Source organism: Camelus ferus, chromosome 36 (assembly GCF_009834535.1).
Source record: "Camelus ferus isolate YT-003-E chromosome 36, BCGSAC_Cfer_1.0, whole genome shotgun sequence".
Classification (NCBI taxonomy): Eukaryota; Metazoa; Chordata; class Mammalia; order Artiodactyla; family Camelidae; genus Camelus; species Camelus ferus.
Genome location: NC_045731.1, coordinates 28361951 through 28374654, shown reverse-complemented (window position 1 = coordinate 28374654; position 12704 = coordinate 28361951). Strand labels below are relative to the sequence as shown.

The 12704-nt window shown below is 33.0% G+C and overlaps 1 pseudogene; it reads right to left on the bottom strand.

The window, feature by feature from the left end:
* Positions 1 to 10665: 10665 nt before the first annotated feature.
* LOC116661693 lies at positions 10666 to 12272 on the bottom strand (annotated as a pseudogene).
* Positions 12273 to 12704: the final 432 nt, after the last annotated feature.

The following is a 12704-nucleotide window of genomic DNA, read 5'->3' as shown; positions in this document are numbered from 1 at the left end:
GGAAGGGAAAGTCTTTTTAATGGTAGGACATAGACAGATTCAAAGTAATACACATAAATGAGATAAGCAACAAGGATAATTTGTAGAGATCAGGGAATTATACACAATAATTTATAATAATTGTATGATACAATTATTTATAATAACTTGTAATAATTTATAATGCAATATAATCTACAAAGTGGTTGGATTCTCCATGATGTAAATCTGAAATAATACAATATAGTACATCTACTGTACTTCATTTAAAATAAAATATCTCAGGAATAAGTTATTATTTTTCCTCTGATAACATCTTACTTTAATATTGTTTTATTTTTAAACATTACCTTTTCCGATTACTGTCTCAAATTATTTGTTATACTGTTGTGAGTATGTTACCAGTTTGATATATCTATATTTATTGCCCCTGATTTCCTATTTTTCCCTCTTTAATCCATATAGTATAGTAACATTTTAAATTATACCCAAATAAATATTTGCAGCTTTCTCGTGGTCTCTACTTTGCATTTTGGTCAATGTTTTGCACATTTTTGCCATTTTATTTTTCTTAGAAGAGCTCTTCTCTACATCTCTTGTAAGATGTCTCAGTTTTGTTTTTCATCTCATTCATGATTTGTATCTCTGGTAAAATCTTTATTTTCACTTTGTACCTAAGTGATAAATGTGCAAGGTAGAGTATACTTGGCTGAAAGATTTCATATGTCAATAGTTTGAAAATGTCATTTTATTTACCCTTGGCCTATGTTTACTGCTGATAAAACTGCAGATATCCTAATGGGGGTTCCTTTATAGATTATCATAAATTTTTGACTGCCTTTAAAATTTTACTCTGTCATTGACTTGCCAATTTGCATATGATGTATCTTGAAGGAGGTTTCTTTGCCTTAAAGTTATTGGTGTTTTGTTGGCTCACAGACTTGTGTATCAGTTCCTTACCCAAGTTAGGGAAGTTATGGACTATTACTTCGTTAAAAGAACAATCAGCTACATTCTACATTACTTCTCCCTCCAGGATTTCACTCTAAAGTGCACTTCCTGAAGAAGTCTGATGGCTATTGTAGAAAAACCGCACTTATTTATATCTTGTATCTCTTCTCTTTCCTTTTATTTCTAGTTTTCTATTGGTGAGTTTGCTAATCTCTCTTCCACAAAGACAGTCTACTTCCAATGCTTTCTATTGCATTCATCATCTCATTTATTAAGTTTTTCTTGTCCTCCAATAATGTTTGGTTATTTTATAGTTTCAGTCTTTTTGGTGTTGTATTCCTTATCATCATTTAATTTATTCCTGAGTTCACTAAACTGCTTTCTGAGTTTTATTTTATGTATTCAGTTTCTGTATGACACCTATTTTGAATTCTCTATTAGTCAAATGTCAATATTCCATGACTTTAAGGTTGTTTGCTTCAGGGTTGACATTGTGTGTGAGTGTGCGTGTGTGTGTGTGTGTCTGTGTCTGTGTATCTGTGTGTGTGCGTGCTGTATAATATTACTATGATTGGTCATGATCTTTTAAATTATTGCTCTGATGACACTAAATAACAGGTTGGGTGTTGGAGTCCTTGCTTTTTTTTCTGGTAGTTTGCAATATTGCACAATTTTTGGTTTTACGTACCTGAGCTACCTTTGATAATATTACAAAATGTCACTTTCCATTCACTTCTGTCTGGATAAAATATGTGTTTTCATTTTCACTTCTTAGACTTCTCTGGTAGTTAATGCCACTGTTGTCACTGGGATGGGGAACCCTTCCTTTTATCTGATATCCCTTGAGACTCAGTGTACACATTGAGGAAAGGTGTAAAGGCAGGTGGGTAGTTGGAATCAGGCAAGTACCTTTGCCATGTCCAGTGTTGCAAGGTACCTTGTCTCCACCACTGTGAATGGGGAGTAGGGAGAGTGTCTTGAATGTCTGAGTGTCTGAAGGATGGAATTTCTGTCTCCATTGTGGCTCCCTCCTAGTTACTCTTGACCATGAGTACTTGTGCAGTTGCAGGCCGAAGCTGTGTGAACCACTGAGACCCTATTTCTACTGGGTTATCTGAACCTGTGGGCTCAGATATCCTAGTCAGTGGGCCTTGGTTGCAGGCACCAACTCTGCTCATCCCTCAATTCAGCCTCTTTATGTGTTTTAGTCCACCACACTTCATCTGTACACATGCGTTCTGGAGTACTGTTTTGTGTTGTAGTTATTTTTGTTGAGATGTGAAAGTTTTACTGACTGTATATTCAAGGGGAGAGACAAAAATAATTTAAACTTATGTCACTTTTATAAAAGTATTTACTTTTTCACTTAAAAGCTTAAATTCTAGTAAGGACATTATAAGAAAGGTAAAGAAAGTGAATAAATCACCTCCGTTAATATCATAGTACTACAGAATATTTTCAGTTTTTCCTGCAGTCCTTTTCTTCAAAGTTTTTCCAAGATACATGCACATTTTCCTATAATATATGCCTAAAATCTCTTTAAAATCATTTAAATTATTAAAATATTTCTCTGTGCTGTAAATATAGTCCTGTTGCTTCTCTAACTTATAACTAGTAGCTTGCATATTTCTGTCTTCTCCATCCTTCTTCCCAGTCCCCACAGGAAACCACTACTTGGTAAACTACCCATATATACATGAGTCTTTTTCTGTTTTTGGTTTTTTTTATGATTATTCTCTTATATTTTGTTTCCTCATGAAAGAGATAATGTAGAGTGTTTTCCTCTGTATTAATTATTTTCCTATGTGCCACATCCTCTGGGTCCAATCACATTGTTCCAAATGGCAGAATTTTATTTTTTGTTATAAAGAAGTATTTATTGTTTTATATATATCTCACATCATCTTCAGCCAATCATCTGTTGATGGGCAGTTGAGTTGCTCTTCTATCCTTGGCTACTATAAATTATGATGTTAAGAACTTTGGGGGTAATATACCCTTTAAAGTTATTGTTTTCCTTTTTTAAGATTTATAACAAAAACTAGAATTGCTGCAACATATAATGCTTCTATTCCTTGTTTTATAAGCACTGTCAACACTTTTATAATAGTGGATACATCAATTTATATTTCCAACAACAGTGTCCCAGTGTTCTTTTTTCTCAACATTCTTATTACTGTTTGTCATTTGTAGACTTTATGTTAATAGCCATTTTGGTTTCTGTGAGATTATATTTCATTCTGGTTTTGATTTATGTTTTCCTAATGAATAGCAACTTTAAGTATGTTTTTATGTGCATGAAAATCATCCTCATGTCTGTTTTTGAAAGTTTCCATAAAGATCTTTCAACTATTTTTAAGTTGGGGTCTTTGATTTTTAATATTGAGTCTAATATGCTATATATATATATTATGGATATTAACACCTTGTTGGTCTCATTGTCTGAAACTTTTCCTTCTATTCTGTGTGTTGTCATATGTCTTGTTGAAGGTTTCCTTTCCTCTGCACTTCACATTTATACATGAAGTAGAATCCTTGTATCACATAGTACATCTATTTTTTCCTCAATAAACTATAAACACTTACTCTTAGTTTATTAATTTTTTTAATTAGGATACACATGAAAAATAAATATTGCTAAGATTTACCTAAAAGTCAGTTCTGCTCATGTTCTTTTTCAGAAATTTTGTAGTTTCAGGTTTTACTTTTAAGAAATTAATCCATTTGTATGTTAGTTTGTATACTATGGAAGGAGGTGCTCTTAAATCTTCCTTTTAAATGTACCATCTTGTTTTCCCAGAACTACTTGTTGAAGAGACTGCCTTTTTTCCATTGTATACTCTTGCCTACTTCATTGTAGACTAATTGACCATATGTGTGTGGGTTTATTTTAGGACTCTGTATTTTATTCCATTAATCTATGTGTCTCTTTTAGTGCCATATTTTGATGTTTTGATTACTGTAGATTTGTAATATGTTCTAAAGTAAGGGAAGATAATGCCACAGCTTTGTTCATTTTTTAAAGATTATTTCAGAAAATTTAGTTTTTAGATATTTTTGTATAAATTTTATTATTTGTCTCCTTTCTTAGTGAAGAAACATATGGATTCTGTGAGACTGCCAGTTTACTAAAAGAAAAAAAACAGAAAAATATTAAAATGTGGAAGATAAATCATACAATATTAAACAAAAAATAGATTGCTGTATAAATCAAAGAAAAGATGTTTATAGCAAAATAATACCACTTATACAAATAAGAAACTTCTCTCTCTTATAACATAATCTTACAACATAAGATGTAAAAAAATAATAAAAAACATAGTTAGTAGAACAAAAGACACCTGAAATTTCAGAACATAAATAAATAAAGATTACAAATAGAAACATTTAATCAACCTAAATAATTGTTTCTGAAAAATAAATAAAATTCAAAAACTGTAAACAAACTCATGAGCAAAAAATAGAATACAGATTAGTAAGCACAGAAATAAATGTGAAGTTACAGCTTATATCACAGAAATACAAAGCATCATAAGAGGATACAACAAATTATATGCCAATAAAATGGAAACCCTAGAAGAAATGGACAAATTCTTAGAAAGACATAATCTCCAGGATGGAATGAGAGACAAAAAATATGAACCGATTATCACTAATGAAATTGAATAAGTAATTACACAAAATCTATAAAGAAACAAATTTCCAGGCCTAGACAGCTTCAGGGGTGACTTCTGCCAGACATTTAGAGAAGAGCTATCATCTATACTTCTCAGTGTATTCCAAAACTTACAGATGAATGAAGGCTTCATACCCCACTTTTCCATATCACACTTCTACTAAAATTGGAACAATATCTCAAAAAATTACAGGTTATATATTACTGATAAGCATAGATGCAAAAATCATCACTAAAATGCTAGCAAGCCAAACAATACATTAAAAGGATTATACAACATGATTAAGTCCATTTTATTCCAGGGATGCCAAAGTAATTCAATACCTACAAATTAATCTCTATGATACACCACACTAACAAACTGAGGAATAAAAATTATATGGTCACCTCAAAAGAGTCATAAAATGTTTAAAAAAGATCAGTATCAATTTATGTTTATATTTCCCCTCAAAGTGGGCATGAGGAAATATAAATTAGCACAGTTAAGGTCATATGTGACAAGAACTTTGCTAACATGACACTCACTGATTAAAATCTGAAAGCATCTCCTGTAAGAGCAGCAAGAAGACAAGAATGTTCTCTCTTACCACTTTTATTCAATATATTATTGGAAATTCCAGCCATACCTATCCAAAATTAAAGTAAATAAAATATAGCTAATTAAGAAAATGAGTAAAAGTATCTGTTTGCAGAGGACATACTTTAAGCAGAAATCCTAAAGATGGCATGAGAATTCTACTAGGGCTTATCAAAGCATTTGGTAAAATTTTACAATGGAAAATTAATATAAAGAAATCTTGCATTTCTACACACTAACAAGCTAACAGATAGAGTAAGTGAGGGAACTGTCTCATTTACAGTTGCATTATAAAAAAACAAAATATCTAGAAATGTATCCAACCAAGGAGGTAAAAGACCTATACTCAGAAAACTATAACATATTTATAAAAGAAATTGAAGATGAGGCAAATAGATGAAAGGATATACTCTGTTCATAGATTAAGGAAAATTAATTGTGTAAATGAAATTACTAACCAAGAAAGTACACAAATTAAACTCATTGCCTATCAAACTACCAAGGGCATTTTCAGAAAATAACAATAAATAATTCTAAAATTTACATGTAATCACAAAAGAGTTGAAATCACTAAAAAAGAAAAAAAATACAAAAATGAAAACAAACAAACAAAAAAAACTACTTTGAGAAAGAACAAAGAGGATGTATCACTGTCCCTGAATTAAAACTACAATACAAAGCTACGGTAATAAAAAAATATGGTACTGGCACAGAACAAACAGAATAAAGGAACACAACAGGGTGCGTAAATTGAAATCAGACAAAATGGTTATGTAGCCCATTACAAAAAATGAATATACAGTGGGGGAAAGATAACCAAAAGGCACATGAAACCGTGCATCATCACTAACCATCAGAAAAATGCAAGTCCAAAACACAAAGGGATTTTATGTCAGTGCTGTCAAAATGACTATTATTAAAAGATAACAAATATAAGTGTTGGTGAGGATATAAGGAAAAGAACCCTGATGCACTGCTAGAGTGAATATAAATTTCTGCTGCCACTGTGGAAAATAGTATGGAATTTTATCTAAAAATTTATAATGAAATGTGATCCAACAATTTCATATCTGGATACTTATTCCAACAGATATAAACACTAATCAGAAAAGATAAATTCAAACCTATATTCTCTGCAGCATTATTTAAAATAGCCAGGAAATAGAAGAAAATTAATTGCTCATCAGTAGATGATGCATAAAGAAGATGTGCATTTATAGTATATATATCTACCCATCTATTAACTACAGATTTATCTATATTTATAGATATATATACAGATAGATAGATAGATATAAAAACACACACATAAAAGTACAATGGCTTATTACTCAGCTATAAAAAGTGTAAGTTCTTCTCATTTGCAACAAATGGGTAGACTAAGAGGGTAATATACTAAGTTACATACGTCAGACAGAGAAAGACAAATGTTAATGATTTTACTCACATTTGGAATTTAAAACAAATGATCATAACAAAACAGAAAAGGAGTTATACATATAGAAAGGAACAGGTTGTTCAAAAGAAGGAGGCAAATGGGGTGAGGAAAAAGAAATTGTTGAGGAAACTTAAGAGAGAAAATTTTCCAGTTGCAAATTAAATGAGTCAGGGACAAGAAATATACTGTATGGGTAATAGTAAATAACTATGAAATATCTTTAAATAGCAACATATCATAACTAGATTTATTCTGCTGATCAGTTTGAAATGTATTAAATGTAGCGAAGAGTACGTTGTGTAAGGGAAACTAACATAGTGTTATAGATTAAAGTACACTTCAAAAACAAACATAATTATAGAAAAAAATCAGATTTGTAGTTAACAGAGGCAGGAGTTGGGAAAGGAGAATTAGATTAATGCACTCAAAAGGTACAAGCCTCCAGCCATAAAATAATCGTGTGCTAGGGAGGCAACATAGTAACATGATAAATAGAATTACTACTGCTCTATGTTATATATGAATGTTTTTAAGGGAGTAGACAATAAGTTTTCTCATCACAACCAAAAACCAAATTGTATGTCTTTAATATTGTATCTAAATTAGATAATGAATTCTCCCTAAAGTTGCTAGGATATTTATTTCATGATATATGTAAATCAAATCACTTTCCTGTGCACCTAAACTTACACAATGATTTATGCCAATTAAATCTCAAAAAAGTTGAAGGAAAAATGGAAAGGCAATGATCAGTTTTTTCCATGTCATTTCTCATGATTGTTATTGCAGCATGTAAACTTGAGTCATAATGTATTTATCCTAGGTAAAGATACTAATAAATAAGTGATTCTAATAAATAATACATAAAGATACTAATAAAAGTAGTGTTTTCCCATGTCTTAAAATATCTTCATGATAACAGCCATCTGCTTCTGTAGGGATCAAAATTTCACTCTGTGTATTCATCTGAGAATACGGAATGGATGCAAAAGTTAACCCTGGCTTCTTTTGCTGTGAGTGATAAAGTTCACTGTCTCTGGCAGAGGGTGTCCTCTCCCCAACAATATCTACAAGAAAGAAACGTGCTCAGTTGCTATAAATCTCAGCATGGTAAAAACTCAGAACTCCTACACTTCTTAACTGGCAATGGGAATGCAATACAGACAAAGACTTCATTTTGGTTAACAATGTGGTGTTTTCTCTAGGTTGCATTAGGGGATGTGAGGTTAAACCCTGAGATCCAAAACAAACATTCTTGCTCAAGTGCTGGGCAAAGAAGTGTAAAAGTTCTGCATTATTAGGACTGAGGACTGCTTTCAAAATTATGACTAGGCTCACTGTACTCCAGGTAGTCCAAGGAAAGAAAGGCTATTGCAATATCTAAGTGAACGGGAATAAGTCAGTGGTTCAGTCTCTATAAATTATTCAAGGTGTATTCAAAGACAAAATAAGTTGTGTCAACAATGAGAATTAAAAGAAAAGAAATCTTAGGCATAAGCTTAAGTTTAAAGGAGAAACAGTCCTGTGCTGGGCTTTGGGGACTGGAGTATGTATATGCATTACTCCAATTCAGAGATTCAGTGACTTGGCCCTAGCATCAACTCCGGATTCAGTGAACAGGTAACAATTAGTATACTATGAGAAATATAATCTACCTCTCCCTGATCTGAAGAAAATCTGGTGGCTCAATGAAACTCTTAATTCACAGAGATTCTGCCAGATGGGGAAGAATAACTCACTGATGAATCAACTAACACAATCTTACTTACTGCTTAACAATCCATCTTCACACACACACAAACAGTGGTAGACAGATTTGCAGTATTTAGTGGGAAGAATTCAGTGGGCAGAGCATAGGGAATACTTTTCAAAGCACCAGCCAACTTTTGTACTTTTGCCAATAGTCTAGAATTCCCAGGTAGATAACTACAGATGGACAAACAAACAATAATCTTGTTTAGGAATTCTAATTTTGAAAATAAACTGTAGCTTTTGACTTATCAGTATAGAACCTTGTTAAGATGATCACGTTAAGACACACTGTCTGATAAGAGAGCTGGAAACTAGCTGCTGAACCAGCCCATCTGAACCCCAGACTGCTAATGTAAACAACAACATAGCCACCATCAGAGTTGAGCTGGAAAACTTAAAATCTTCATGTTTCTGTTGTAGGAGCAACCACTGCTTTCCAGACAAAGTTCTCCTGCTGCAAGTGGGCTCTTTTCTTCTCTTGGTAAAGGTCATATTGGTGGGATGTGGCTAGAGCTTACCTTGGTCCATTTGACCATTCTCCAGATTATAAAAGGCTTTCTTCACAACTGGTGACACATTTTCAGGACTCAGTATTGCCATTCCATTCTTATTAGCTGACACTGGCTGCATGATTGTGAGCAGAAGCCTTAGGTTCCCTGTACTTGCCTACAATTTTTCCAGCATTTCAGGGCATTTCACATTCTGAAAATGCTTCACATTTTATTTTAAATTAATGGGAAATAGACAAAGTCTTCCATGAATATTTTATATTTCCAAATATCTGCAGAAATTTGGTAATTCTTGCATTTGGACAAATTTTAAATCTACCACCCTCAACTCCTTCTAGTCCACACATTTTAGAATGCAATTTTGTTACTGAATACGATCACCCCAAGTAAGGGGCTAGTACCTCTTAGAAATTCCTGTGTGAAAGTTAGAAGGGGCACAATTTATGTGGGGTGTATAAACCTACTTTAAATGTTTGCGATTGGCAATGTCCCTTCTGGACAAAACTCTGATTCAAAGAAGTAAATTAATTAGAAGACAATATAGTTATTGGTATGGGGATGAGAATCAGTTATTTTGGGGTTGGTGTGTGAGGAAGAGACAGCAAAATATCCAGCAAATGAGAATGGAATGCTTTAGGACTCTGGAGGCATGAATAAAGAAGAAAATAATACTTTCTCTCCTGTACCTACCTCCACATACTGTCTGGAGAGACTAGTACTTGGGCTATGGAAAGAGCTAGTTTGCAGTGAAGAGTAAAGATCATAACGAAATATTTTGAAAACCATGAGTTTTGTTGTTTCAGAAAGTAGATTTTGCTTAAAGTCAACACTTATTTTTCATTCACTAAATACTAAAATGCATCCTGTGGCATGTGCTGTGCTTAATGTGCTGGGGAAAGGGGGATAGACAGAAAATATCTTGAGGAGGTGGTTTCTATGCTAAGACTGGGAAAGTCTAAGTAGGTAAAAGGAGGACATCATAAGTTCAAGGGTGAGCTGGAGCAAAAGATGTGAGTTTGAAGTTAACATGGTTGACAAGCATTTGCCTGGATGTATCTCCAGATACAATGAAACATAAAGTTATGCCAAGGTATTCAGATGCCAGATGTATAAAAAAATGACTAAACTATGTTGAGTTTGTGGGCTTAGAGTTGGAAAGGTTTTAAGTGCCACCCTGAAGACATAAGCTTGCCTTGGCTGCAACATAAAAGCAACATAAAGTATTCACCAGATAATATAGTGTAGACTCTTGAGGGGAGGAAATGAATGCACCAATTGGAATGCTTTGAGAACAGCACAAATAAGACTATAAATAAAATTACTCCTTGAAATTCTACCACATGTTTAATGTGCCATCTGAGACTACATCATGAGCCCTTTATGATTTCAGGGATGACAAAATAGAGATCATGATCCCTGGACCGTTTTCTGAATTTATCTCCTGTTCCTAACCTAATCTAACTTAAAACATTTAATACTTTCCAGGATGAACCAGAAGCCACTTAGTACATTTTCCTCTCTACATATTTTAGTCTTTTCCAAAATTCTTCCATTTTCTCTCCTTCCTTATAAGAAATTATTCAAATTTACTCCCATAATTTTCCATCAAATGATCATATCAATCAAATATATCTTTTTATTTAATGTTAACATTGTCTCCCATTTTACTCTTAAATGTATTTAAAAAATAAGGAAAATACAGGTACACTTGTATATTTATTGTTTTTATAAGAAATTTGCAGATATTTGTTGACATTTTCCAAAATCAATTTTAATCTGTTATCCTGCCTTGTCTGGTAGTCCTCTGGTAGATCAGTTGTAATTAGGATGACGTTCATATACTGCAGTTGGCTGATGAGTTGGCCGTGAAAGAGAGGTAGCTGATGTATCAGCTATCACTGGCACTGAAAACCATGGGTTGCTCTCTGCTTGAAGTTTAGAAAAAGGACCTTCCTTTGCTGATATGTCATGATATCTATTTGGAAAAGTAGAAGGCTCCACCATCAGTCCAAGATAATTGCTCTGTATGGGAGATAAGTTGCTGTACTGAGAATTAGAATTTGTAGTTGTAATGAAATTCACAACATGGCCATTTGCTTCAGTGTATTTGCTTTATGAGTGCACCTGGAAATTGGTCAACTGATTTAAAATAGCACATTTATCCACTGCAATTGGTTCTGGTGGTCTAACTGACATTGATGATGCAGGAGAAATATCACCTCTCATCGGGGTTCTTGTATCACCAATTATGTGGCTAGTAGAGGGCTTTCTTTTTAGAGGCATGTTTAAATTTGCAGAAGGTAAAAATGCACTTTCTCCTCTAGTGTCAGCCACAAAACCAGAATTATGATCATCCACATTACCCCCTGCTTTAAAGTGCTTCTTGCTGAAATCTTGAGCCAATGAAGATACCAGAGAAGCATTTTTAATCCCAACTCTTCTTTTTATTCTAACAAAAAGCTGGGGAAAGCCTCATTTAAAATTTGGATTATGATAGACCTGCAGCTACAAACAAAGTAGAAATATTTAGTATTACTTTAAGCCAAAATACAAGAATACAATAAGCATAATCTAAAAACCTCAGATTTCACACTTACTATACTAAGATAATATCATCAAAATATGAACATTGCTGACTATTTTTTGAAATTCCTTATTTGGAAAATACACATTTAAATAATATAGTCATCAATTTTAAAACCTTAGCATTTGCAGTAACGGTGAATGCCCCTTTTTAAAAGCAGCTTTAATACCTTTATTTAGATTTCTGATAAGATTCACAGTTGCTAGCAAAGTTTCTCATAATCTTGAATACTTAATGCACTGTCCTCATTTTTTAGAAAAAAAAAGAATTTTAGCCTTAGTAGTTTTATACAATTTTCAAAATCTAGCTTTACATTTATGTTACCATAGATTACTGTACAAAATAAAATTTTATATATAAGTTATGAAGTGGAGACTAAAATTTCTGAATACCTTGCTTAAAACAGAGACTTCTTTTTCTTCTGCCAGAAAGTCAGCTAGACAAGTAGATCTTTGAAAATTCTGCTACACTTTACTAAACCCATAAAGGTTAAGCTGTCTAACTAAACTTTTCATACTTCCAGTTTCAAATATTCTGAAAGGGGACTTTCTTTCCAAAACTTCCTTCTTAAAGACATCTTCATCAATCACTATGGAGGTTCCATTATCATTCTACCAGATGGATTGAAATTGGTCACTCCCAACCATTTTCCAGAGTTTTCTTGGAAATGTCACAGAACGAAAATCATTATCTGCAGCTGGTTCAGAAACACAATGTGTGTAACATGGTCTTTTTATCAAGGATTCTTCACACAAAGTCTGAAAAGCATTTTCTTCAATCATAGACCTCATGTCTAAGTCCCCATAGAATGATCACAAAATAGAGATCTACTGCAATTTTGTGAATCATTTGGTCCACCTTTAGGAGGCACATCTTGAGTTTATGAGGAAACGTGTGCCATCAGAAATAACTTTTTCAGAGCTCCTTTTCTAATCTGCATGATTTTGAGCACTGCAACTGCAAATGCTGCTTTGGCAGGCCTGCACACATAAACTGCTAGGCCATTACAGTCATTCTCAACCTGAGTAGCTGTGACATCACAAAATGACTGATCTCCTAGCAATCCAAGTGTAACATTCAGCCAGTGTTTAGTTCTCATTCATCCAGTTAAAATGAAACATGAAGGATGTTTATTTTTACAGTGTGATCTACAAATATTATTCCCAAAAGACCTTTTTAAATAAATTAAATTTGGGGTCTATGAAATAAAATCAATCTCCTTCCTTTTGTACACAAAT